The following is a 27,667-nucleotide window of genomic DNA, read 5'->3' on the forward strand; positions in this document are numbered from 1 at the left end:
AATAGCTAAAAAGATGTTTGAGCCCGCTGATGAGGGTAGCTAACAAGCTAACACCTGAAACAAAAAGCAAAACGACTAAAACTAAACCTGGGAATAGAACAGAGCAATTTCAAGACAAGACCCTCCAGCTACTTATTCTAAATAACAAGAGGCTTGGGGGCTACACTGGAGATACCCAAGAACACAAAGACCTACATATAATGAGTTGTTTACATGGCACAGAAGAAGGCCAGACAAGCACTCGATAGATCAGGAAAGGTTGTCAACAAAAAGACCTACATATAACGAGTCATTTACATGGCACGGAAGAAGGCCAGACAAGCACTCAACAGGTCAAGAAAGGTTGTCAGCATAAAGATCTATATATACAATGAGTTGTTTACATGGGGCAGAAAAGTACTCGACAAATCAAGAAAGTTTGTCAAAATAGCGCACAGAGTTGTTTTACAAGGCAAAGACGAAAGCAAGATAAAGTACTCGGCAAGTCAAGTAACTCTGACCAATTGGACAAATCATCCAAGGAATAGACAAAGCATCTAGGCAGAGAAGACATCAACAAAAATCTTTATTCAAAAGATGCATAATGTCGTGTTATAAGGCATGAGCATAAAGGTCAAATACATCAAGCCTCATCATCAGGAGGAGAGAGAACAATATTAAGATTATCTACTATTCTACTAGCTAAGTCTTCAACCTCAGGCTCCATCCTCTCAATGGCATCAATGTATTCTTGACTATCAGCTTCCTCTGCTATCTTGGACAAAGGAGCCGCTAGAGAAAGAACCCGAACCTGGGCCAGGTCATTCTTGGTACATAGTTGAGCGCACCTCTTCACAAACTCTTGGAAACAAGTCAGAATTCGAGGAATCAACTGAGCCCAAGATTGCCCATCATCCGTTGGAGTTCGAAGAACGTCGGCTACTGAACGAAAGGATTTCTACAAAGCCTTCCAGTTTTCAGTAGCAGTCGCCAACTTGCCAGACAAGTCTTCAATAGTTTTTTGGGCCTGCACAAGATCTCTATCAGCTCCACACCTAATCAACTTAGCAAGCGTGAGTTCCTCCTCAGCATGAGTAATTACCTCCTCATCCTTGTTGTGACTTGTACAAACAAGAGTCTTCATTTCTTCAACGCCCTCTGAGAGCTTCTGGTTTTCAACCCAGAGAGCTGGACGAGACAGCAAACAACAAGTCAGCAAAAAGGAGAATTTGAATGCAGAAAGAAACAAAAAGAACCCTCAATACTGTTGCACTCCTTCTTCATGGCCTCCAAGTTCTTCACGGCCTCCGAGTTCTTTTGAGCCTCCTGAAAAGCGGCATCCCTCTACTTCTCGATCTCAACAACCCGGGCACGAAGAGATTTTTCCTCATCCTGATGCGTTTGACGCTCAGCCTCCATCTCGGCCTGGAGGAGGTCAAGATCAGCTTTCAGGGTGCTCACTTCGGAAGACAACTTTTTCTCATTTTCGGACAAGAAAAAGAAGCCGGTATGATCGTGAGAAAAGGACTGAGCAGAAAGAGATAAGGAAAAACAAAGCATAAGGACAGAAGAAAAGCAAACATCCAAAGAAGGAACGGCAGAAAAACTTACCTGTAGCTTTTCTCCAAAAGAAGTCGCAAGGGACGATAAGCTTCCCTAGGCAGCAGTTAACTCCGATAGCCGATGTGTAGCATCAAACTGCTGCACCACATCATCGGCAAAAGGCGGACCACCAGAGGCAAGAGAAGGAGAAGGAGAAGCTGGCTGAGGCAAAGAAGGCACGACCAGAGCAATCTCACAGGAAGAAGAGGCCAATCCTTCAGAAGGACCCACCGCAATGGCCACGGTCACCTTCGGGGCAACCAAGTCAGTAGCAGTAGCACTACCAGAAAGCTTTGTCGCCCCCACAACCACTTCACTAGCAGTGTGCTACAAGTCCTGAGGCTTAGTACTCGGTGGCACAACGAAGGGCTGAGAAGAAGTTGACGGGGGGACGAGAGAATACGAAGGCCTGAAAGTTAATAAAATAACTCGCCGATGAGAATAAGAGAAAAGGAAAACAGAAGCAAAGAGATGAAACCAGAATCCACTAACCCAGCTATCTTCTTCTTCGCAAAACAAAAAGAGGACCTCGCAGGGGGGACCATGGTGGCAAAAACGTCCTCGCCACTTGGCGGCAGTAGCGGGATAGCCGGTACCGGAACCTCAAAAGAAGCCGGTACCAGAGCCCCGGAAGAACTCGGCACCAGAGCTCCAAAAGAACTCAGTACCAGAGCTATCGAAGGACTCAACACCGGAGCTACCAAAGAAACCGAAGTAGGAACCTCAGAAGAACCCATACCCGACGTCCAATTACTACAAAAAGATCAAGACTAAAGTCAAAACAAAGAGGGGGAATTCAACGGCAGGAGAATATGAAAACAACTCACCGCCACATGATAATAAGTACTTCACCATCCTCTTCCTCCTCTGTCTCGACCAAGGCCACTAGGGCACCCGCTGAAAGAAGAACAAAAGTACTCATTTCAAGATAAAAATAAGAAAACAAAGGGACAGAGAGTATTAATATGCTCACCTAAGAGCATGCTAGCTACAACTGGAGTACCTGGACGAGTACTTGGCTTGCGAGACTTCTTGGAAGTAGGCAGACCAGATGAAGAACCATCCATTTGCCCCCTCTTCGAGACACTATGAGGACCTCGAGGGACTGGACGAGGAACATATTCTTCATATACATCAACAAATCTGGAAGAAACTCCAGGAAACACTGTGGTGATTGGGAACTTACTAGTTATAGAAGCCCCAGCAAGGTTCTCCCCAGTATCCACCACGGTAGGAAGAAAATCAAGAGGGATCGGGTCAACAAAGTTGCGACCCAATTCCTACAAAGAAGAGTAAAACAACCAGATGAGAAAGATTAAACAAAGGTGGAGAACACAAAGGAAATTCAAAAAGTACTCGAATAAAGAAAAAGAACTCACAGCAGGAGGAGGGTTCTTGGCGCAATACTCAACAACAGCGTAAGGAACGACGTTCACCCCTTTCAGCATCTTTCGAAGACGCTCGAGCACCTCCTCGTCAGTCAACTCAAGGGTAGGGACCATGCGAGAAGGATCCTCTGCCCCAGAGTACTCAAAACCAAAGTTTTCTCGCTCCTTAAGAGGTTGGACTCGACGGCGAAGAAAACTATAAATAATGCCAAGGCCGGTCAAACCTTGTTGTTTCAAAGTATTTATCCTCTCAACAAGCGGCTTGATTGCCTGGTTCTCATAATCAGTCAAGAGTTTCTTTTCCCATCGATCGTTAACCATGGGACTAGAAGAAGAATGAACAAAAAGTGGAGGAATCATGTTGGCAGAATAAAACCACTCGAAACACTAATCCTTCACAGAGTCAACTAAGTCATAATCAAAGAATTTAATTTTGAGACCCTGATGGAACTGAATCCCACACCCGCCAAGAACGGAAGTGTCATCACGGCGGGGTTGTGGTTTCAGACGAAAGAAGAAATGGAAGAGGGAAAGAGAAGGAGGAATTCCAAGAAAGGTTTTGCAAAGATGAACAAAGACAAAAAGATGAAGGACAGCATTGGGGGTAAGATGGTTCAAAGCAACCCCAAAATAATTAAGGAATCGATGGAGGAAGGCAGAAGCGGGAAGGCAGAGTCTAGCACGGACAAAGGAGACAAAGAGGACGATCTCACCAGGATCGGGAGCAGGGACCCAATGCTCGCCTGGAGCTCTCCATTCAGCAAAGTCCTTGCTCTGGATCAAGCCGTCGCTGACAAGCTCGCGAAGCTGCTCTTCGGTCGTCGTCGGAGCTGGCCAAGACTTCTGGGCAGCCCTCATGGCCACGAACTCCTGATTCTCAATCATAGGGAGTGATGATTCCTCATCCACAAAGGTTGACTGGGACTTGCTCGTGGTTTTCTTCTTACCCATGAACTAACAGAGGCAAAAAAGCAACTAGGGGAAGAGAAAATTTGGGCGGCGGCGCTAAGACGGCAGTGGCAATGGCAACGGCGGATGTCTGAGGGCTAGGGTTTCAAGGCAAAAGAAGGGCAATAAAGAAAAAGAAGATGAAGGGTCTTTAAATAGATTTTACAGCGATAAAAATGGCCCACCAGGCCCGTTAAAGCACCGTGTGAGAACGCAATGGTCCATTTACCAACACAGCTAAAATGACGGAGGGCACAAATCCACACAACGATATAATTCAACGGGCAGATTTTAGACTTATCCATCCAGCACTATGGTAGAGCTATCAGATTACTGCAAAAAAACAACCCGTCAACCATGAAGAAAAGAAGGGCTGCCTCACAAAGAACATAAGAAGTCGGTTATTACGGAAAGAACTCGGTAATCTCATGTACGACAGGGATTACAGCACAAAAGTAAAGGACAACTCAGAAGACAAGATTCATTCCATTATAAGTGACTTCAAAAATAGAAGATTACAAATCTTACAAGATCCAACGAACTTGGTACCACAGAAAGCAAAGTACAAAGAGGAACACGGACACGGCTAGGTTCTGGAACGACTACGTGTCCCAAATTACTACTCGAAAGGACAAACCGTCATCAGCTACATTGTTTTCTTCAAAGGACGGACGCAGTGCATCCTAGGTGAAAATCAGTAGCACGGTAGGACAACATGGAGCAGAGAAGGCCGGCAGGCATCTATCTACCCAAGACCGATGTGATGCTAGATATGGTGTTGATCTGCTCCGGACAGTCTCAGGACAGGCGATGAGGATCAACCCAGAACTGCCAGATGAAGGAACGAAGCCCACATCACAAGACTTTCTCCAACTACTGCCACGTGCATCCTAGTACAATGCTACTACGAGATTAGCCTACCTCTAATCCCTATCACAAGACTTCCTCCAGCTACGACAAGACACACAGGAACTACAAAACACGCCCGGGGCTGCTCTACTTCATAAACTATCATGTTCATGACCACGAAGGTTTTAATAAAATATTCAATGGATGAAAACAAGCACTTCAGGAGGGTATTTATAGGTCAAAGAGCGGTGCACATGGACTAGGAGTACCAACGAAATAAGCCTAACAAAGGACACAGTGAAAAGACAGGACTCAATAATGAAAGACTCTAGCGAGAGGGAGCAGTGCTCAAAGACGAACATATTCGGAAGAATATACCAACACAGTATAACCCGTGAACAAAAGGCATTTACACTCAACCACCACCATACAACTACATCTGACAATAGTAGACTACCAGACAATACGCCAAGACTCTACATCTGAGTTCTTCCTGAACAAAACAACTCGGATATATGCTTAGGGGCTGCAAAAGGAGAGGTGTACAGTTCTATCGAACAACTCAGATTCAAGACCCTCCAACTTTTTGTTCCAAATAGCAAGAGGCTCAGGGGGCTATACTCAGTGAGTGCACTTTTTCTTCAAAAAAAAGCGCACGACACTCAGAACATTTCTTCAAGACAGATGACTTCAAGATCGCGAGATAAAAAGAACCCGGACATAGCTGTATCCGGGCTCTTTCTGACAGAAAAAACCCGAACACAGCTAAATCAGAGCTCTTTTCAACAAGGAAGCCGGGGAACCTTCCAACGCTGAATCAGGAAGATTACAAGAAAAGACCATCAAGCTCCTTGTGCCAAGCAGCAAGAGGCTCGGGGGCTACATCCAAATAGGAGTACTTTTTTCTTCAAAAAAGTACACACCAAGTAAAGGTCTCACGAAGCGCTGCACGGTTTCGCTCAAGAAAGCGCTCGGACGATGCTTGTTCCTGCTCGACGAGACTTGAAGGAACAAGATGAGGCTTTCAGAACTTAACCATGAAGTGCTCGGGGGCTTGTCGGTGCGGGACCCACGGGATACCCCGCGCGAAAGGGAAAAGACCTAGTCTAATTAGGATTCTTCTCCTGTAATCTTAGTAGCAGTATTACCCTGTAATCCTACTAGGAACTCTCATTATAAACCGACTAGGGCTCTGGTCTCCTGACTATATAAAGGAGGGCAGGGCTCCTTGGATCGGGGGTTTAAGACAACAATTGTACAACACAGACACTTTACAATCAATCCAACGTAAAGGCTAACGCCGACTGGACGTAGGGCTATTACTCGATCAAAGATCGAGGGTCCGAACCAGGATAAATCGACTATCTCTTGCATTAACCGTCGAGTTCTGCATACGCTGAAACCCGAACATACTGCCTCGGATACCCCCGTAGCAGGCTATCGGTGGTCAAACATCGACAGACGTCGACATGTCGGACCCGATGCGCCACCATATCACCGTCGACCGAGGTCATCCGTGACGTGGCAAGACCTCGGCGTCATGTCAGTCGACGCCGACCTCATACCTTGGCGTCATGTTCTAAGACGCCTAAAAATGATCTATTTTCAGCAAACGTTTTGACATAGATCTTTTTGTAAAAAATATTTTTAAAATGGACCAAAATACAAAAATTTCACACAAATTAGCTGAACCTGTGTTTAGGTTGTCATTTTCAAAATCCGAAACTGCTGGAACACAGGTTCCCAAAAAAAAATATTTAGGCCCTGTTTAGTTCCCACCCAAAAACAAAAATTTTTCAAGATTCTCCGTCACATCAAATCTTGCGGCACATGCGTGGAGCATTAAATGTAGGTAAAAAGAATAACTAATTGCACAGTTTACCTGTAATTGGCGAGACGAATCTTTTAAGCCTAAATAGTCCATAATTGAACAATTTTTACTAAATACAAACGAAAGTGCTATAGTAGCCAAAAGCCAAAAATTTTCGGAACTAAACGCGCCCTTAGATGGACACTTACAGTATTCTCTCAGCGCTGCACTGTAGCCCATCCTCCAGCGCTGTGGTCTGTCTGTTCCGCCATGGAAGGGCGCGCGGCCTGCTGCACTTGGGCCGCCACATCGGCGAAGCTGATCTGCTTGTCTATAGGGCGGCAGCAGCTTGCCACAGAAGAGGCGGCGGAGCTTGCCCCTGTTCCCGCAACAATGGCTCCCCATCCTCTTCGATTTGAGCGGACATCTTCACTCGCTCTCCGCCCATTTCCACTTTCGCGAGCTCGCAAGTGTCGATTGTTTGTGGAATCGGCAATCTGCAAATGTTCTTTGCAGGTCAAGATTCCTCTCCTCTTCTCTCCATGCTTGTGTTCTTTTGAAGCTAGAAATGGCCGACGACAGGGACTTGAACTTTTTCCCCTTACCGCGCTGTCCGTAGACGGCGTGTAGATTTCCCTATGACCAGTGTGTTTGGCACCTAGGGTGCAGTCGTACCTAAACCTCTTTTTTCTTACTTAATTGAACGTCAGAGATTTTACCTTTAAAAAAAAGAATATATATATATATATATATATATATATATATATATATATATATATATACATATACATACATGTGTATTAGAAAAAATAAGAAGAAAAAAATGGGTTTAGGAACCCCTTACAATGTCATACACACCCCAACACACTTCACAAGGCACAATTCGTCTCTCTCTGAACAAAGACCTGACCCTCGACCACTAGTAGTTGGAGAACTCACCCATTGGCTGGCTCAAGAGCAAGGAGATGGGAAACTCCTCGAGCTCCGGCCCAACTCCAGAGGTGAAGTTCGTCCTTAAATACAGCTAAAACTCCATTAAGACCGGGTTGAATCCCATCAAACACACATTTGTTACGGTGGTTCCAAATAGACCAAGCTCCTAGAATGATGAGAGAATTTAGCCCCTTTCCTGCCTGGCCATCGATTCCACTGTTCGTGCCTGCCCACCAGTCATCAAAGGAGATGTCTTCGGGCTGGGGAGAAAGGCCCTACAGGTGGTTAATTGTTTCTTCAGCCTGATCACACAGTGGGCAACGTTCAGGGTGAGGCAGCCCCCTTTTAGCAAGGCGGACTGCGGTCCAGCACCTATTATGTGCAACCAGCTACATGAAAAACTTGCATTTGCCTGGTGCCCAACTCTTCTAAATTCTTTCCCATGGCCTGAATTGTACAGCACCATTGAAGAACCCCTCATACGCTGATTTTGCTGAATAAGAACCTGAGGCAGAAAATTTCCAAACATGAGAGTCATCAACATCAGGTTGCAACACCACCTCTGAAAGGAGATCCCACATCCTAAAATATTCTGCCAAAACTGCCACTGTAATAGCCCCTCTGATATCTCGAACCCATCTCAGTTCTGTCATTGCTTCAAAAACTGTTCTCTTCTTTGCTCTGTTAGGCACTGAACCATAGAGATTAGGCACAAGTTGAGCTAAGCTCTGACCACGCAACCATCGGTCAGTCCATAACAGTGTTCCTGCCATTGCCAATTTCTGAAATTATGGCCACCACAAAGAAAGCCTTTACTGATGGGTGGACTTGAATCTGGAAGGCTGCCCATGGCCGATCAGGTTCAATTTTTTGCAGCCACAACCATCGCATCCGGAGAGCCCATCCTAGCTGCTGAAAACTAGAAATCCCAAGTCCTCCAAGTTCAGGTGGCCGGGTAACCTTAGGCCAAGCCACCAGGCAATGGCCACCCCTCGCATCTTTTCTTCCTCTCCAAAGAAAAGCTCTCCTAATTTTATCAATGGCTTTGAGAGCCCAAGGGGGAAGATCCATTGCCATAGCCAAATATACAAGCATGGATGTCAATACAAACTGAACCAATACTTTCCTTCCTGCTCTAGTAAGTAGGTCTACTTTCCAAGCAGGGAGCTGGTCTGCAATCCGATCAATTATTGGCTGGAGCTGCTGCGTTGTCGGTTTGCGCAAAGCCAAGTGAACTCCTAGATATTTGCAGGGAAAATCAGATAACTAGCAGGGGAGATGTTCTTGTATAGTGGTGTGTGTTAGGATCGAATGTGTGTACCTTTGTGTGTAACCGTAGATCCGGGGACGATCTCTTCCTTTAGGGCTTCTCCACTCGCTCTGGGACAGTAGCACCGCAGTGGGTAGACGCCGCTGTAATGGTGTAGAAGACGTCGGTGGTGCTGCAGTGGAACGGTGGAACCCTGCAGGCGCGACGGTGAGCTTGGTGGGGCACATCCCATCGCCGGCAGCACTTCTTTAGGATCGGTTTAAAGTTTTCTCTGTAGGTGGGTGGCGGCTCCGTTCAATCTCGTGACCCGAGCCCATTTCCCCACTCCTCTATATATATGTGCTGTGCGACAAGGGCCCGGCCTATTGGTGGAGATCAACTAATATTCTCCCCTCTGATCTCATTCCATCTTTCAATTTCAGATCATTTACTTTTGTTCATTCCATTACAGATTAGCGCATAGAGTATGTCTCATCGTTCCGGTCCATTGCCGATAGATTTAACAGCTACAACACACTACTCTGTTCTGAAATAGATAGTAATCTTTGGGCCTTCTTTTGTCCAGGAATTTTAGGCTTTCCCTATGTCATGTGATTGGCAGCACCACTTGACTTATGTTGTGAGTATACTGTACTACCTGATTATTATCGCAATATCACTTAAGTGGTCTATAGATGTCGTCAACCACCTTCAAACCGGGTATGAACTTCTTTAGCCAGTTCACCTGCCCGTTGCCTCATAACACGCTACAAACTATCATACATTGTGGACGATGTAGTCACAGTTTGCTTTGAGCTTTTTCATGAAATAGCCCCCCTTTGCGAGATGATAGAAAATCCACGTCTGGATATGTATTCACTCTCGCATAATCAGAATCTGAATATCCCACTATGTGGAGTCAATCAGATCTTCTATACGTCATCATGAGACCTTTCATTCTTTGCAAATAATGCAAGACTTTCTTTATCAATTTCAGTATTATGTTCTAGAATTGCTATAGAATCTGCCAAGTAAAACCCGGTAACAAATGCCAAGTCAGGGCGCGTACATATTTGAGCATGTTGCAAGCTTCCGACAGCTGAAGCATATGGAACCACTTTCACTTTATCAATTGAGCTCATATTGGTTCCTGGGGCATTGAAAATCCCCATATCTGTCGTCCTTGACTATAGGAGCAGGTGAGGGACTATATTTGTGCATACTGAATTTCTTTAAAATCTTTTCCATGTATGCCTTTTGTGACAGTCCTTATACCATTTTTCTTCTTTCTCGGTGAATCTCGATCCCTAGAACGAATGAGGCTTCACCAAGATCTTTCATATCAAATTTCTTTGTCTCCAGTAGTAGACTGATATCACTACTAGCAAGTAAGATATCATCTACATACAGAACAAGGAAGATAAACTTCTCATTCTTAAACTTTGTATTGACACAATTGTCCTCTACATTCTCTTTACTTTGTATAGACACAATTGTCCTCTACATTCTCTTTAAAATCCAAAATTCTTTATTGTCTGATCAAACTTCAAGTACCACTGTCTTGAAGCTTGTTTTAATCCATAAATGGATTTCTTTAGGCGGCATCACATTCGTTATTTTCCTTCCATGACAAAACCTTTCGATTGTGCCATGTAAACATTTTCCTCCAAGTCTTCGTTGAGAAATGCCGTCTTTACATCTATCTGATGTAATTCTCAATCGTAATGTGCCACTAATGCCATTATGATTCTGAAGGAAACTTTATATGAGACTGGAGAAAAGGTCTCATTGTAATCAATCACTTCTCTTTGCATATAGCCTTTTGCCACAAGTCGGGCTTTATATTTCTCTATATCCCCTTGAGAGCTAAGTTTTATTCTGTAGACTCATTTACAGCATACTGTTTTGGCTCCTTTAGGAATTATTTCCAAGTCCCAAACTTTATTGGCATTCATTGATTTCATTTCATCTTCCATGGCCTCAAGCCACTTTGATGAATGATCACTTCTCATGGCTTCTTCAAATAAGGTGGGATCATCCTCCATTTGAAATTCCTCAGTGTTGTACACTTCATAATCAGCAGGAATAGCTAATTTTCTAACTCTTTGAGTTCTTCTAGGAGCCTTCACTTTTGGCACATCTTTTGTTTGAGGCTGTTGTTGCTCCCCCTCATGTGTGGCAATAGGTTCTATAGAATCCTGAAGAATGGGTTCTTCATCGTCATTCATTGTTGCCATAGGTGGGATAACAACAGGTGCTAACACCATAGTCTCTTGCACTATCAGTGCAGCGATAACAGGTAGTGAGAAAATTGGCTCATGAATCATTGGAGTGGGCGCATACACCCGCTTCACTTCAAGGTCAATTTCTCGAGATAGCATGCTCCCCCTCATCAATTCATCCTCTAAGAAGACAGCGTGTCTCGTTTCCACAAACTTTGTATGTCTCTCTGGACAGTAGAAACGAAAACCTTTTGACTTTTCTATGTAGCCAAACAAATGGCAACTTATTGTTTTGGGATATAATTTCCCAATGTTTGGGTTAAATACTTTAGCCTCAGCAGGGCTCCCCCACACACTCAAGTGTTTAGTGAGGGTACTCTTTCTGTCCACAACTTATATGGTGTTTTGGGCACCGACTTTCTTGATACTTTATTGAGAATATGAATGGTCATTTTCAACGCCTCCATCCACAGGCTCAACTGTAAGGTGGAGTAATTTATCATACTGTCCACCATATCCATCAGGGTGCGATTGATTCTTTTAGCTACTCTATTCTGCTGAGGTTCGCTCGGTGTAGAATACTGGGCTACTATGCCATTCTTTTAGGGTATGCCGACCGTAGTACTCCCCCATGGTCAGACCTGACTATCTTAATCTTTAATATCTTAAATTTATCCAATACATCTTTTCTTTCTTTGATTAGATAAATATAGCCATAACGGGAGTAATCATCTGTGAATGTTATGAACGAAACATAACCATCCACACTCTTTACAGGAAAGTTGTCCACAGATGTCTATGTGAATAATCTGTAAAATTCCTACGCTTTGTTTGTCATCTTTCTTAATCTTCTTTATATACTTTTCTTTTATGCATTCCCTGCATTGTTCTTAATCTGATAGCTCTAATGGAGAAAGAATATCATTCTTAACTTGTCTTTCTATTCTCCCCTCGAAATATGGCCTAAATGACAGTGCCATAATTTCGACAACGCATCGTGAGCTCTCTTATGCCACCTTTTCCAGATTAACACTCTATAACCAGCTGCTTTATCAGCTAAGTGGCATATGTCTTTGAAGAGCCAATGAACTGACTCTTTATTCTATCGAGGTACTCGGTGACTGTGTCACATTCTGGGATTGAGCCCACAATTGCAGGTCCAATCATGTTCTTTATCACAACCAAACATTTTTTATTTGCAGTGACCCCACTTCCTATGCTCAAAAGTCATAGGACATCTTTTGGGATTCAAAATCCCTTTCTTTTATTGCCCAAGTGGCATCATTCTCTTTTGTCTCCCTCACCGGTGCCACAAACTCAGTGGAACACGGTGAGGTGACTACCCAGTCCACCTTAGACAAGATGAAAACCAGGTCAAAACTTTTCTTAACATAAAATAATACCATTTGCATGCCTTGATTCCAACGTTGGTCAAAATCAAAACACACAATTATTCTTATACACTAATTCTACATCACCGTTGGGCAGAAATAGAATTAATGCATAAATCATTAACTTTCACAACTGTTCTTACACACTAATTCTACATCACCGTTGGGCAGAAGTAGAATTAATGCATAAATCATTAAAATTATGATATTGTTATTAACAACGTTGGTCAGAAAATAACAACATCATAATCATGTCAGAACTCTTTTCTCAAATTAAATACCACGTTGGTTCAAAACAACTGGAGAATAAACAATTTCTTTAGCAGCGAAAAAACTTTCTTTTTCTCCAATCAAATACCGCATTGGTTCAAAATAACTGGAGAATAAACAACTTTTCTTTGGTTGTGGAAAAACTCTCTTTTTCTTGAATTTTACCCACAGGGAAAATTGCTTTTTCTATTTTCTTTAATCCATTAATCAATTTCCAGGAAATAAACATTTACTGGAAAAACTTTCCTTTTCTCCAGTTAAATATCACGTCGGTTCAAAATCATTGGAGAATATACTTTTTCTTTAACAGCGGAAAACATATACTCAATTTCTTGAATTTTACCCACTGGGAAAAATTATCTTTTCTATATTTTCTTTTGAGGCAATTTGCATTTTCAATTTTCCAGGAAGTAAAAACTTTTCTGGGAAATAAAATGAAAAAGACTCCTTCATTTTGGGCTCAAAACCCCAGCAACAGTTCAGCCCAGCCTTACTCTCAGGCCGGCCCAAAACGGCAAAAACCAACTTGGCCCAGCTCATCGCGTGCGCAGGCCGCACCCAGGCCGCAACCTGGGCCTGGGCCGGCAAAGTTGCGCTACCGTGTGCGCCCACCTGGGCAAACCGGCGGTCCAGTCTCGCTCCGCCATCGGATCGAATCGGACGACCGAGCGTTCGTTTCGGCCGGTCAAAACCGTCGCCGCGGCCGGTGCCCCGAAACCCTAGCTCATTTCTTTCATCGCTCTCTCTCTCTTTGCCTTCTCTTCACTGCTCTCCACTCAACTCTCAGCCACAGCGATGAAACTGAGCGAGAGCGATCAAGGCGGTGGAGCGACCATGGCGCTGTTGTCGGCCCCCTCGCCGGTGCACGTGCTCCCCAACGGGTGAATGCCCCACCGTCGAGCGGCTTGGCCGCGGCACCCCCTTGGCTGAGCCCGGCGAGCAGCTCCCCCCCGGATCGGCCCTTCTTCTCCCACGCTGGCGAAGGGATGGTTTGGCTCTTCTTCTCCCGCGCCAGCGAAGGTGGGTCCGTCCCCTTTTTCCCTTCTTCCCCGTCCCCTTCTCTCTTCTGGGATTAACTCGTGGTGGGGATGGGGTCAAAATTTGGGTTAGGGTTTCGCCTTTTTTTATTCGATTCGGCCAATTCGGTTTTCTGTTCTTTTGATTTCTTTTTCTTTTCGTTCATCCGAATGAGGATCTAGGGTTAGGGTTTGGTTCCGACCCCTGTTCTTTTTCTTTCTTTGGATTTCCTTTCTTTCTTCTCGGATTCAACCGGTTAGGGATGAGGATTCGTTCTAGGGTTAGGGTTTCGGCTCTGTTCATCTTAAGGCTGAAACCTTTTCTTTTCCCCCTTTCCTTAACCCAGTTAGGGTTAGGGTTAGGGAACCCCTTCTCTGTTCAGATCCAAAAGGATGTGTTCGATTCTTTTCTCTAATTCTTCTCTGATCCGAACATGAATCTTTTCTGTTCTTGCCGTGCGCCGTTGAACGCTGCGGCATCTTTTCCCCTCTTCTTCCCCCCCCCCCCCCCCCCGCCCCCGTGCGGTGGCGGTGGTGATCGGCGTGACCGGTAGACAGTGATGTCCGCCACCCCGGTCTCTCTTTCTTTTTGCTTTTACCTGGTTAGGGTTAGGGTTACACAGAGGCAACCTAGCTCTGGTACCATTGTTAGGATCGAATGTGTGTACCTCTGTGTGTAACCGTAGATCCGAGGACGATCTCTTCCTTTAGGGCTTCTCCACTCGCCCTGGGACAGTAGCACCGCAGCGGGTAGACGCCGCTGTAACGGTGTAGAAGACGTCGGTGGTGCTGCAGTGGAACGGTGGAACCCTGCAGGCGCGACGGTGAGCTTGGTGGGGCACATCCCGTCGCCGGCAACACTTCTTTAGGATCGGTTTAGGGTTTTCTCTGTAGGTGGGTGACGGCTCCGTTCAACCTCGTGACCCGAGCCCATTTCCCCACTCCTCAATATATATGTGCTGTGCGACAGGGGCCCACCAACCAGTTAGGGTTGGGCTCCCCCAATCAGGGAGCAGAGGCAAGGGCCCAATAGGCTGTTGGGCCTATTGGTGGAGATCAACTAACAGTGTTGTCCTCTGCGGAGCACTGTATGGGGAAGACATTACTCTTCTGTGCATTTGTTCTCAACCCGGAGGCGTCTCCAAAAAGTTGCAGGAGATCCAAAGTGATACCAATGTCACTAGCTGAAGGCCGTAAGAAAATTACCACATCATCAGCATAGAGGGAAATGCGGTGTTGCAAGGCCCGTCTGGCGAGTGGTTGCAACAAGCCTTCACTAGATGCTTTCTTGCACATAAAACACAGGACATCCATGACCAATATCAAGAGCATTGGGGACAACGGGTCACCCTGGAGAAGTCCCCGTCGATGTAATATTGTTCCTCCAGGGCTACCATTGAGCAGCACCTGTGTGGAGGCAGAGGCTAGCAACCCACTGATGATATCACACCAAATAGGTCCAAAGCCCATGTGTCTCATGACCTCCAATAAGAAAGGCCAAGACACAGAATCAAAGGCCTTTGTGATATCCAATTTAAGTAAAATCCGAGCTTGTTTTTGCTGGTGAAGGTATCGGGCAGTCTGCTGCACAAGCATGAAGTTATCTTGTATGAAGCGACCTTTAATGAATGCACTCTGATTGGGTGACACCATTTGGTCCAGCCGGCCCGAAAGCCTATTGGCCAAAAGTTTTGTAATTAGTTTTGCAAATGAGTGTACCAAGCTAATTGGCCGAAAATCTTTGACACTTGTGGCCTGTTCCTTTTTGGGCAGGAGTGTAATATATGCAGAATTGAGTTGTTCGAAGTTACAAAATTTTCGACTCCAAATAGCTGATATTGCTGCCATCATATCCACCTTGATGATCTGTCAACAGGTTTTATAGAATTTGCTGGTGAAACTGTCAGGACCCGGAGCTTTATCTGATGGCAATGAGTTAATTGTCTTCCAAACCTCTTCCTCTGAAAAGGGGGCATCCAGTTCTGTTAAATCGTGAGAAGGAATATCCAGGGCTCCAGGTTGATGGTGAAGTTTCTGTCCAGACCAACACCCAGGAGATTACTGTAAAAGTCATTGACAACCTGTTGTTTATCTTCATGCTTGGAGAGTACCAAACCATCGTCAGTGATAAGTTTACTGATGAAGTTCTTCCTTTTTCGATGTCTGGCATGCAGGTGGAACAAGGCTGTATTGGCATCCCCTTCACTGAGCCAGCTAATCCGGGAGCGACTTCTCGCTACTGTTCGCTGCAGGGAAGACAGTGCTAAAGCATGCCTCTTAAGTTGATTGTGCAACCATTTTTCCAATCTAGAGAGAGGACGACTGTCCTGGGCGATCTCAAGTTAATGGATTACTTCCCTGGCGAGTCCTAACTGTAAAGGATGCTACTGCGAGAGACTGCTGCCATTTTTGTTTCTTGGATGCAGACAACGTCGACCCGGGAGGAATTGACGAGAGTGCGTACAGTGTCTTGACGTGCCTCAGAGTTAAGACTCCGCGCATTCCACGTAACACCCTAAAAATTACATCATTTTAAAATAGGTAAATAAGATTTAATTATGTATTTTATGAGCATTTAAATTTAGAAAAATAATAACATTGTTAAAATTAAAATCAAATATAAGGTCTACATATATGTATGTGCATACATGCTACTACATATTTTATTTGTAATGCTTTGGTTTGATTGAAATTTGCAAAAGAATCTAAATTGGAATTTAAATTGGATTTGAAAATATGTTAAGAAAAATGAAAAAAATATTTTATTTTCTTCTTCTTTTCTTGGTTTTTGGCCCAAGCGGCCCACATCTCCCGCTCGGCCTTCTCTTCCCTCACTGGCCCAGCTCGCCCTTACCGCTTTCCCCGCGGCCCATCCCGCAGGCCGGCCCAGCATAGCCGCATCCGTGCCGTTCCCCTCTCCCACGCCCTGTGCCGCTGCCAGCCGGCCCCACATGTCAGCGACACTGTTCTTCTTCCCCATGTGTCTCCGCCTCGGACACGGCCGCTGTCGATGTTTGACCACCGATAGCCTACCACGGGGGTACCCGGGGCAGTATGTTCGGGCTTCAGCGTATGCGGAACTCGACGGTTAACGCAAGAGACAGTTGATTTATCCTGGTTCGGACCCTCGATCTTTGATCGAGTAATAGCCCTACGTCCAGTCGGTGTTAGCCTTTGCGTTGGATTGATTGTAAAGTGTTGTGTTACGTTGTGTTGCTAAAAGTCCCCGTCCCTAGGAACCCTGCCCTCCTTTATATAGTCAGGAGGTCAGAATCCTAGTCGGTTTACAATGAGAGTTTCTAGTAGGATTACAGAATAATACTTCTACTAAGATTACAGGGGAAGAATCCTAATTAGACTAGATCTTCTCCCTTCCTTGCGGGGTATCCCGTGGGTCCCGCGCCGATAAGCCCCCGAGCACTTCATGGTTGAGTTCTGGAAGCCTCGTATTGTTCCTTCAAGTCTCGCCAAGCAGGAACAAGCGTAGTCCGAGTGCTTTCTTGAGCGAAACCGTGTAGCGCTTCGTGAGATCTTCGCGTGGTGTGTACCTTTTTGAAGAAAAAAGTACTCCCATTTGGGTGTAGCCCCCGAGCCTCTTGCTATTTGGCACAAGGAGCTTGAGGGTCTTCTCTTGAAATCGCCCTGAATCTTCGTTGAAGGGCTCCTGAGCACATACCCGAGTTCTTTGTCGAAAAGAGCTCGGATATAGCTATATTCGTGTTCTTTTTGTCGTGTGGCCTTGAAGTGGTCTGTCTTGAAGAAGTCTTCTGAGTGATGTGCACTTTTTTAAAGAAAAAAAGTGCACTCACTGAGTGTAGCCCTCGAGCCTCTTGCTATTTGGAACAAAAAGTTGGAGGATCTTGAATCATATGTTGTTTGAAAAACTGCTGTCTTGATGAAGTCTTCTATGTGATGTGAGCTTTTTGAATGAAAAAGTGCACTCTCTGAGTGTAGCCCCCGAGCCTCTTGCTGGATTCTTTTATAAAAAAGAACTTGGATACATGTTCTTGGCATGTTCTCTGGTAGTCTGCTATTGTCAGATGTAGTTGTATGGTGGTTGTTGATAGTAAATGTTGTTTGTTCATGAGTTGTACAGTATTGGTATATTCTTCTGAATATGCTTGTTCTCGAGTACTGCTGCTTTACGCCTGACTCCTCTTTCATTGAATTCTGTCTTTTCACTGTGTCCTTTGTTAGGTTTGTTCCGCTGGTGCTCCTAGTCCATGTGCACCGCTTCTTTGGCCTATAAATATCCTCCTCTTGTGCTATTTTGATTCATCGAGCATTTTTGTTGCGTGGTCTGAAGTCTCCGTAGTCATGAATATGGTAGTTTGTGAAGTAGAGCAACCCCTGAGTGTATTTTACAGTTCTTGTGTATCTTGCCATAGCTGGAGGGAGTCTTGTGATAGGGATTAGAGGTAGGCTAATCTCGCAGTAGCATTGTACTTGGAAGTACATGGCGGTAGTTGGAGGGAGTCTTGTGATGTGGGATGCGATCCTTCATCTGGCAGTTCTAGGTTGATCCTCGTCGCCTGCCCTGAGACTGTCCGGTGCAGATCAACACCATATCCAGCATCACATCGGTCTTGGGTAAACAGATGTCTGCCGACCTTCTCTGCTCCATGTTGTCCCGCCGTGCTACTGATTTTCGCCTTGGATGCACTACGTCCGTCCTTTGAAGAAAACAGTGTAGCCAAGGGTGGTTTGTTCTACCGAGTCGTAATTTGGAACATGTAGTCGTTCCAGAGCCTAGCCGTGTCCGGGTTCCTCTTTGCTACTTTGCTTGTCGTGGTACCAAGTTCGTTGGGTCTTGTAAGATGTGTAATCTTCTATTTTTTGAAAACATTTATAATGGAAAGAATGTTGTCTTCTAAGTTGTCATTCTTTATTCTCCTGATGTCCCGGTTGTTGATGAGATTTCTGAGTTCTTTCTATAAGGACCGGGTTGTTGCGCTCCTTGTGAGGTAACCCTTCTTTGCTTTATTGTTGATGAGTTCTTTTTGTAGTAATATGACACCTCCGCCATGGTGCTGGATGGATAAGTCTAAAATCTATCCGTTGAACTGTACCGTTGTGTGGATTTGAGCTGTCCGTCATTTTAGCTACGTCGATAAATGGACCGTTGCATCCTCATGCCATGTTAAGACAGGCCTAGTGGGCCACGTTTTTACTAGCGTAAAATCTATTTAAAGGCCTTTCTCTTCCTTTTCTTTGGTACCTTGCCTTTGCCTTGAAACCCTAGCCTTCGAAACTCTGCCACCGCCATTGCTGTCGTCATCTGAGCGCTGCCGTGTGAGCCTTCTCTGTTCTTAGTGCCCTATTGCCTTTGCTAGTATATGGGTAGGAAGAAGTCGGCGAGTAAGTCCTAGGCGACCTTTGTCGACGAGGAAGCATCGCTCTCCGTTATTGAAAATCAAGAATTCATGGCGATCAGGGTTGCTCAGAACATCTGGCCGGCTCCAACAATAATTAAAGATCAGCTTCGCGAGCTCGTGAGTGATGGCCTGCTCCAGAGCAAGGAGTTTGCTAATTGGAGAGCTCCAGGCGAGCATCGGGTCCCTGCTCTAAGTCCTGGTGAGATTATTCTTTTTGTCTCCTTTATCCATGCCGATCTATGCCTTCCTGCTTCTATCTTTCTTCACTGATTTCTCAACTATTTTTGGATTAGCCTAAACCATCTTGCTCCCAATGTTGTCCTTCATCTTTATGAAACTTTTCTTGGAATTCCTCCTTCTCTTTCCCTCTTTCGTTACTTTTTTTGCCTGAAGCCCCAACCCCGCCGCGATGACACCAATGTTCTTGGCGGCTATAGGGTTCAGTTTCACCAGGGTCTTAACAGCAAGTTCTTTGACTATGACCTGGTTGATTCTGTGAGGGATTGGCGTGCTGACTGGTTTTATGCCGCCAACTTGATTCCTCTCCTTTCCGTTCATTCTAGATCTGGTCCCTCGGTTAATGACCGATGGGAAAAGAACCCTGTGACGACGGCTGAGGTCCAGGCGATCAAGCCATTTCTTGAGAGGATTTGCACTCTGAAACAGCAAGGCTTGATCGGCTTTGGGATTATTTCTAGTTTTCTTCGCCACCGAGTTCAACCTTTGAAGGAGCGAGAACATTTTGGTTTTGAGTACTCCGGGGCGGAGGACCCTTCTCATATGGTCCCTGCCCTTGAGTTGACTAATGAAGAGGTGCTCGAGTGTCTTCAGAAGATGCTGAAAGGAGTAAGCGTTGTCCCACTTGCTATCCTTGAGTACAGTGCTAACAACCCACCCCCTGCTGTGAGTTGTTCCTTTCTTATGTGGGTACTTTTGAATGTCTTTTGTTGTATCCACTTTTTTGCTTAATCTTCCTTGTCTTGTTGTTTTACTCTTTTATAGGAATTGAGGCATAATTTTGTTGATCCAATTCCCCTAGATGATTGTCCTGCAAATATGGAGGTTGGGGGTAGTCTTGCTGGGGCGTCCTTGACCAGTAAGTTTCAAACTACCATGATGCTTCTTGGTGTTTCTCCCACATTTTCTGACGTATATGAAGAGTATGTTCCTCATCCAATTCCTCGAGCTCCTCGTACTTTTGGAAAGAGGGGGCGAGCGGATAGTTCTTCTTCTGCTCCATCTGCTGCTAAGAAGTCCCGTCAGTCGAGTACTCATCTAGGTACTCCAGTTGTAGCTAGCATGCTCTTAGGTGAGCATATTAATACGCTCTGTCCTTTTATTGTTTGTTTTTATCTTTGACCGAGTACTTTTGTCCTTTTTCAGCTGGTGCTATGGTGGCCTTGGTCAAGAGTGAAGAAGAGGATGATGATGATGCCACCCTCGTTACTCATCGGTGAGTTCTTTTTTTGTTTTCCTGTTGTTGAACCCTTCTTTTTGTTTTGACTTTGGTTTTGTTCCCTTGTAGTAAGCGGTCATCGGGTTCGAGTTCTTCTAGGGCTCCAGTACCTGCCGCGCTGCTCCTGTCGTAGGGTGGCAATGATGTTTTTGCCGTTGTGGTTCCCCTTGCGAGGTCTTCTTTTGGTTTTATGAAGAAGATAGCTGAGTGAGTGAATTCTGGTTTTATTTCTTTGCTTCTGTTCCCCTTTTTTCTTATTCTTATCGACGAGTTTCCTTGTCAACTTTTAGGCCTTCGTCTTCTCTGAACCCTTAGTCGACTTCTTGTCAGCCCTCTGGTGCGCCCTTATGTATTGAGTCTCGACACTCAGAACACACGATCATCGAGGTGGCTGTGAGGGGGACAGAGTACGCAGCTGCTGATTTGTTGACTTCTAAGGTGACCGTGGCCATGGCGGTGGGTTCATCTGAGGAGTTGGCCATGGCTTCCTAGGAGATTGCCCTGGTCGTGCCTTCTTTGCCTCAGCCAGCTTCTCCCTCTCCTCTTCTTGCTTCTGGTGGTCCACTTTTGGCTGATGACGTGGTGCGGCAATTTGATGCCACTCATCGATTGTCGGAGCTAACCGCCGCCTAGGGAAGCCTATCGACCCTTGTGACTTCTTTTGGGGAAAAGCTCCAGGTAAGTTTTTCTATGGTTCTTTCTTTGGATATTTGTTTTTCTTCTGTCCTTATGTCTTGTTTTTCTCTCTCTTTTTGCTCAGTCTTTTTCTCATGATCATACCGGCTTCTTTTTCTCGTCTAAAACCGAGAAAAAGTTGTCTTCTGAAGTGAGTACCCTAAAGGCAGAGCTTGACCTCTGTCAGGTCAAGTTGGAGACCGAGCGTCAGACTTATCAGAAGGAGGAGAAGGCTCTCCGTGCCTGGGTAGTTGAGGTAGAAAATCAGAGGGATGTAGCTTCCTAGGAGGCCTTGAAAAATGTGGAGGTCATGAAGAAAGAGTGCCATGGTATCGCAAGTTCTTTTTCGTTTCCCCTTTGTATTCAACTTTGCCTTTCTGTTGACTTGTCTTTTGTTGCTTGGTCTAGCTCTCCAAGTTGAAAAGCAGAAGCTCTCAGAGGGTATTGAGGAGATGAAGACACTCATTCGTACTAGCCACAATAAGGCTGAGGAGGTAATTACTCGAGCTGAAGAACTCACGCTTGCTAAGTTGATTAGGCGTAGAGGTGACAGAGATCTTGTGCAGGCCCAAAAAACCATTGAGGACTTGACTGGCAAGTTGGCAACAACTACTGAGAACTAGAAGGCTTTGTGGAAGTCTTTTCGGTCAGTAGCCGACCTTCTCCGGACTCTAGCAGATGATGGTCATTCTTGGGCTCAGATCATTCCCCAAGTGCCGACCTGTTTCTAGGAGTTCGTGAAGAGGTGTGCCCATCTGTGTACCAGGAATGTTCTTGCCCAGGTCTGGGTTCTTTCTCCAGAGTTTCCTTTGTCCAAGGTTGCTGATGAAGCCAAAAGTCAAGAGTATCTGGATGTTGTTGAGAAGTTGGAGCCTGAGGTCGATGATTTAGCTAGGAAGATTGTAGATAATCTTAACATTGATGTTTCTTCTCCTGATGACAGTGCTTGATGTAATCGACCTTTGAATTCCAGCTTCTTTAATAAAACACTATACTTGAAGATTGAATGGAGATTCTTTATTTTTTGTTGATGTCTTCTTTGTCTATATTTCTTTGTCTCGTAAACAACCCGGCTTAGGTAAATCATTGTCTTGACAAACTTTCTTGATCTGTCGAGTGCTTTTCTAGCTTTTGTTTGTGCCTTGTAAACAACTCGATATATGTAGATTGATGTCTTGACAGACTTCCTTGATTTGTCGAGTGCTTGTCTGGCTTTTGTCTGTGACTTATAAACAACTCAGTATAGATCGTTGTCTCGACAAACTTTGTGTTCTTGTTAGTACTAAAAAGACTTAGGAAATCTCTAGCTTCTTCTTTTTGGCTTAACTCGGAGTGTGGTCAGCATCCGGTCCTATCTCTAGTTGCGAAAACATCCTAGGATCGACAAGCCCCCAAGCACTTCATGGTAGAGCTCTAGAAGCCTCGTCTTGTTCCTTCAGGTCCTGCCGAGTAGGTACAAGCATCGTCCGAGTGCTTTCTTGCGCGAAATCATGTAGCGCTTCTTGGGATCTTCTGAGTGTAGCCCCCGACCCTCTTGCTATTTGGAACAAGGAGCTGGAGGGTCTTGTCTTGAAATTGCTCTGATTTATGCTCAGTCTTAGTTTCAGTCATTTTGCTTTTTGGTTCGAGTGTTAGCTTATTAGCTACCCTCATCGGCGGGCTCAAGCATCTTTTTGGCTCTTTTGCTCTTGGCCGGTATGCTCAGGCATATTTTCAGCCATTTTGCTTTTTGGTTCGGGTGTTAGCTTATTAGTTACCCTCATCGGCGGGCTCAAGCATGTTTTCAGCTCTTTTGCTCTCGGCTGGTATGCTCAGGCGTCTTTTCAGCCATTTTGCTTTTTTGTTCGGGTGTTAGCTTATTAGCTACCCTCATCGGTGGGCTCAAGCATATTTTCAGCTCTTTTGCTCTCGGCCGGTATGCTCAGGCGTCTTTTCAGCCATTTTGCTTTTTTGTTCGGGTGTTAGCTTATTAGCTACCCTCATTGGTGGGCTCAAGCATGTTTTCAGCTCTTTTGCTCTCGGCCGGTATGTTCAGGCGTATTTTTAGCCATTTTGCTTTTTGGTTCGGGTGTTAGCTTATTAGCTACCCTCATCGGCGGGCTCAAGCATGTTTTCAGCTCTTTTGCTCTCGGCCAGTATGCTCAGGCGTATTTTTAGCCATTTTGCTTTTTTGTTCGGGTGTTAGCTTGTTAGCTACCCTCATCGGCGGGCTCAAGCATGTTTTCAACCCTTTTGCTCTTGACCGGTATGCTCAGGCGTCTTTTCAGCCATTTTGCTTTTTGGTTGGGCTCATTGGAAACAACTTGGGGAAAGCCATAATAAGACATATGTTGTCTAGAAAGAACCATCTTTATTGATCATGAACATTGGTAAGTCATAATAGTACATATGTTGTCGATGAGCACCATCTTTATTGATCATGAACATTGATCTCTTGTGGCTTGTATGTATATTTTCCCTTGAGTTGTTTTCATGCGTAGAATCTTCTTAGCTGGCTGATGTGCCATGTATTGTTGACTTCTTTTCCGTCTTCGGTTATCAACTTGTATGTGCCTGGTCCGGTGACTTTCGTGATGATAAAAGGTCCTTCCCATGGACTGAGTAGTTTATGGCGTCCGTCAGTTTTTTGTATTCTTCTTAGTACTAGGTCTCCGACTTGTAGTGATCGATGCTGGGTATTCTTGTTGTAGTGGCGTCTTAATCCTTGGAGGTATCTTGCTGATTGAAGGGTAGCGTTTACTTTGATTTCTTCTGTACTGTTGAGTTCTAATCTTTGGGTGTGTTTTGCTTCTCCTTCATCATATTGTTCTATCCTTGGTGATGTCCAGATCAAGTCGGCAGGTAGTATGGCTTCTGATCCGTAAACCAGGAAGAAAGGTGAGTATCCGATGGCTCTGCTTATTTGAGTTCGTAGCCCCCATACAACCTTGGGTAATTCTTCAATCCATTTTGATCCATAGTCCACTAGTTCTTCATACAATCTTGGTTTTAATCCGGCTAGTATGAGTCCATTAGCCCTTTCTACCTGTTCGTTGGCTTCTGGATGTGCGACTGATGCGTAATCTATTCTGAAGCCGCAGTCCTGTGCCCAACTTTGGAATTCTACGGCTGTGAAGGGAGAACCCAAATCTGTGATGATTCGATTGGGCATGCTGAAGCGGTGCATAATGTCCTAGATGAACTCGACTGCTTTGGCTGCGCTATATTTTGTGAGTGGTTTGTATTCAATCCACTTGGTGAACTTGTCAATTGCTATGAAGATGTACTCAAAACTGCCTTTTGCTTTCTTGAGAGGTCCTACTTGATCTAGCCCCTAGTAGGAGAAAGGCCAAGCAGGTGGGATGCAGATGAGGTTGTGAGCTGGCACATGAGCTTGTCTTGCGAACATTTGACAACCTTTGCATTTTCTGACGAGTTCTTCTACGTCTTTCAAAGCGGTTGGCTAGTAGAAACCGGTGCGGAATGCTTTGCCGACTAGTGTTCTTGAAGCGGCGTGATTTCCATAGCAACCTGAGTGTATTTCGTCTAGGATCTCTTTGCTCTCTTCAAATGAGACGCATTTTAGGAGTACTCCTGATGATGCGGCTTTTCTATAGAGCTTGTCCCCTACTAGGACGTAATTCTTGCTTCTACGAACAACTCAGGTAGCTTCCTCTTTTTCCGCTGGCAACTTATTCTCTTTGAAGTAATCAATAAAAACCTAGGTCCATGAAGTGGTGATTACCAAAATCTGGGTGCCTATAGCTGAGATTTCAGGGGTTATCTCACCGGGTTGTTTGATAGAGGGAGCTGATAACTCCTCTATGAATACACCAGGTGGGACCTTCGCCCTGTCTGATCCAAGCTTGGCGAGGACATCTGCTACAATATTAGAATCGCGTAGGACGTGTAGAATTGCTAATCCTTGAAAATGTTTTTTGAGCTTTCGTATTTCAGCACAGTAAGCGCCCATGTTTTCTTTGGTGCAATCCCAATCTTTGTTGACTTGATTAATGACTGCTGCTGAATCGCCATATACGAGTAAACACTTGATTTCAAGGGTAATTGCCACTCGTAGCCCGTGGATGAGGGCTTCGTATTCTGCTTCATTGTTTGTAGCTTACCATAGTATCTGAAGGACATACTTGAGTTGTTTTCCATCTAGAGAAATGAGGAGAACGCCTACACCGGCTCCGCCTAGCTTGAGTGATCCATCAAAGTACATCTTCCAATGATCAAGGATGGTGTTTGACATAGGTTGTTGAATTTCTGTCCACTCGGCAACAAAATCGGCCAGGGCTTGAGATTTAATTGCCTTCCGTGGGGTGAAATCGATATTGAGAGCACCAAGTTCAACTGCCCACTTAGATATGCGCCCAGTTGTGTCTCTGTTGTGTAGGATGTCTCCGAGTGGGAAATCTATCACCACGATAATCTTGTGGCTTTCAAAATAGTGGCGAAGCTTGCGTGAAGTGATCAGGAGGGCGTAGAGTAGTTTTTGCACATGCGGGTACTGGATTTTTTATTCTAACAATACTTCGTTGATGTAGTATACGGGACGTTGTACTTTATATACATGCCCTTCTTCTTCTCTTTCTACGACAATCGTTGTGCTGATCATAGCAGAAGTTGCCACGATGTACAGCATCATGTCTTCATATTTCTTCAGAGGCGTGAGAACAAGTGAGGAGGTGAGGTATGCCTTGAGCTTCTTGAAAGCTTCGTTGGCTTCTTCTGTCCACTCGAATTTGTCTATCTTCTTTAGCAGTTTAAAGAAAGGTAACCCTTTTTCGCCTAGTCTTGATATGAAACGATTTAGGGCCGCCATACAGCCTGTTAGCTTCTGCACATCTTTGACACTTCGAGGAGGGCCCATCTCTATTATGGCTCAAATTTGCTTGGCGCTTGCTTCGATTCCACGATGACTGACCAAGAATCCGAGTAGTTGTCCTAAAGGAACTCCAAATACACACTTGTTTGAGTTCAATTTCCACCTCCACCTTTTTAGGTTTTCAAAGGTTTGCTTTAAGTCTTCAATGAGTGTATCCGGGTTCTTTGTCTTTACTACTACGTCATCCACATGTGCCTCTATGTTTTCACCGATTTGATCACCTAGGCATGTTTGGATAGCTCTTTGGTAAGTGGCACCAGCATTCTTGAGTCCAAATGACATGGTTTTGTAGCAGTAGGCACCGAATGGAGTGATGAAAGATGTCTTGCTCTGGTCTTGTTCCTTTAATGCGATCTAGTGATATCCTAAATAGCAATCAAGAAAGGATAATAGGGCGGATCCTGCTGTTGAATCAACTATCTGATCAATGTGTGGTAGCCTGAACGGATCTTTCGGGCAGTGTTTGTTAAGATCTGTGTAGTCGACACACAAGCGCCACTCGTTTGTATTCTTTTTCTGTACCAGAACTAGGTTTGCTAGCCAATCTATATGGAGGATTTCTCTGATAAATCCGGCTGCCATTAGTTTTGTAATTTCTTTTTTAATTGCTGCCTTCTTGTCGGGTGAGAATCATCGTAGTCATTGCTTCATAGGCTTGGAGCCTTCATTGATATCAATTCTGTGCTTAGCCAACTCTCTTGGGATCCCTGGCATGTCGGCCAGCTTCCAAGCAAAGATATCTTTGTTTTCCCGAAGAAAGTTGGTGAGCGCGAGTTCCTATTTTGCCGATAGGTGAGCACTGATGGTTGCCGTTTTGGAGGGATCATCGGTGCCTAGGTCGATTTGCTTGACGTCGGCTTCTTTTGGTGGTGCTAGGATGCTTGGTTTTTTAGCCGGTATCACTAGCTCTTCCGGGCTCATTTCTGCTGCAATAGTAGCTATTTCTTTTCTTCCATCGGTGGCCTGTGCTTTTGCTGCAATTTGGATTGCCTAAACATCGTAGTCAAAAGCACGTTTCAAATCACTCCGAAGAGAAAGGACACCGTTAGGCCCTGGCATCTTAAGCAACAGGTACGGATAATGCGGTATTGCCATGAATTTTGCTAGTGCTGGGCGCTCAAGGATTGCGTGATATGATGAATCGAAGTCCACAACTTCAAACTTGATGAACTCTGTACGGTAGTTCGAGGGAGTCCCAAAAGTAACTGATAGAGTGATTTGTCCAAGTGGCATTACGGCCTTGCCAGGTACTATGCCATAAAAAGGAGTGCTTGTTGGTGTAATCATCCCAGCGAGTTGTAGTCCCATCTTCCTTAGAGTTTCTAAAAAATGATGTTAAGTCTAGCTTCCCCGTCGATTAGTACTTTTGTAATAGTCATATCGGCAATAGTTGGATCTAGAACCAGTGGGTAATGGCCTGCGTTTCCTATGCTAGTCCATTGGTCTTCTCTTGGAAATTAGATTGGATACTGTGACCAATTGAGATATTTTGGTGTAGCAGGTTCTGCTGCCATGATGGTTTATAACGCTAGCTTTTCTTGATGTTTGCTTCTAGAATCTAGAACCCCGATAAAGATTATTGCTACCATCCCCCTGGATTTTTGGAATCCCTTGTCTTCGTGGTTGTCTTCTTC

This window comes from Miscanthus floridulus, chromosome 18, assembly GCF_019320115.1.
Source record: "Miscanthus floridulus cultivar M001 chromosome 18, ASM1932011v1, whole genome shotgun sequence".
Classification (NCBI taxonomy): Eukaryota; Viridiplantae; Streptophyta; class Magnoliopsida; order Poales; family Poaceae; genus Miscanthus; species Miscanthus floridulus.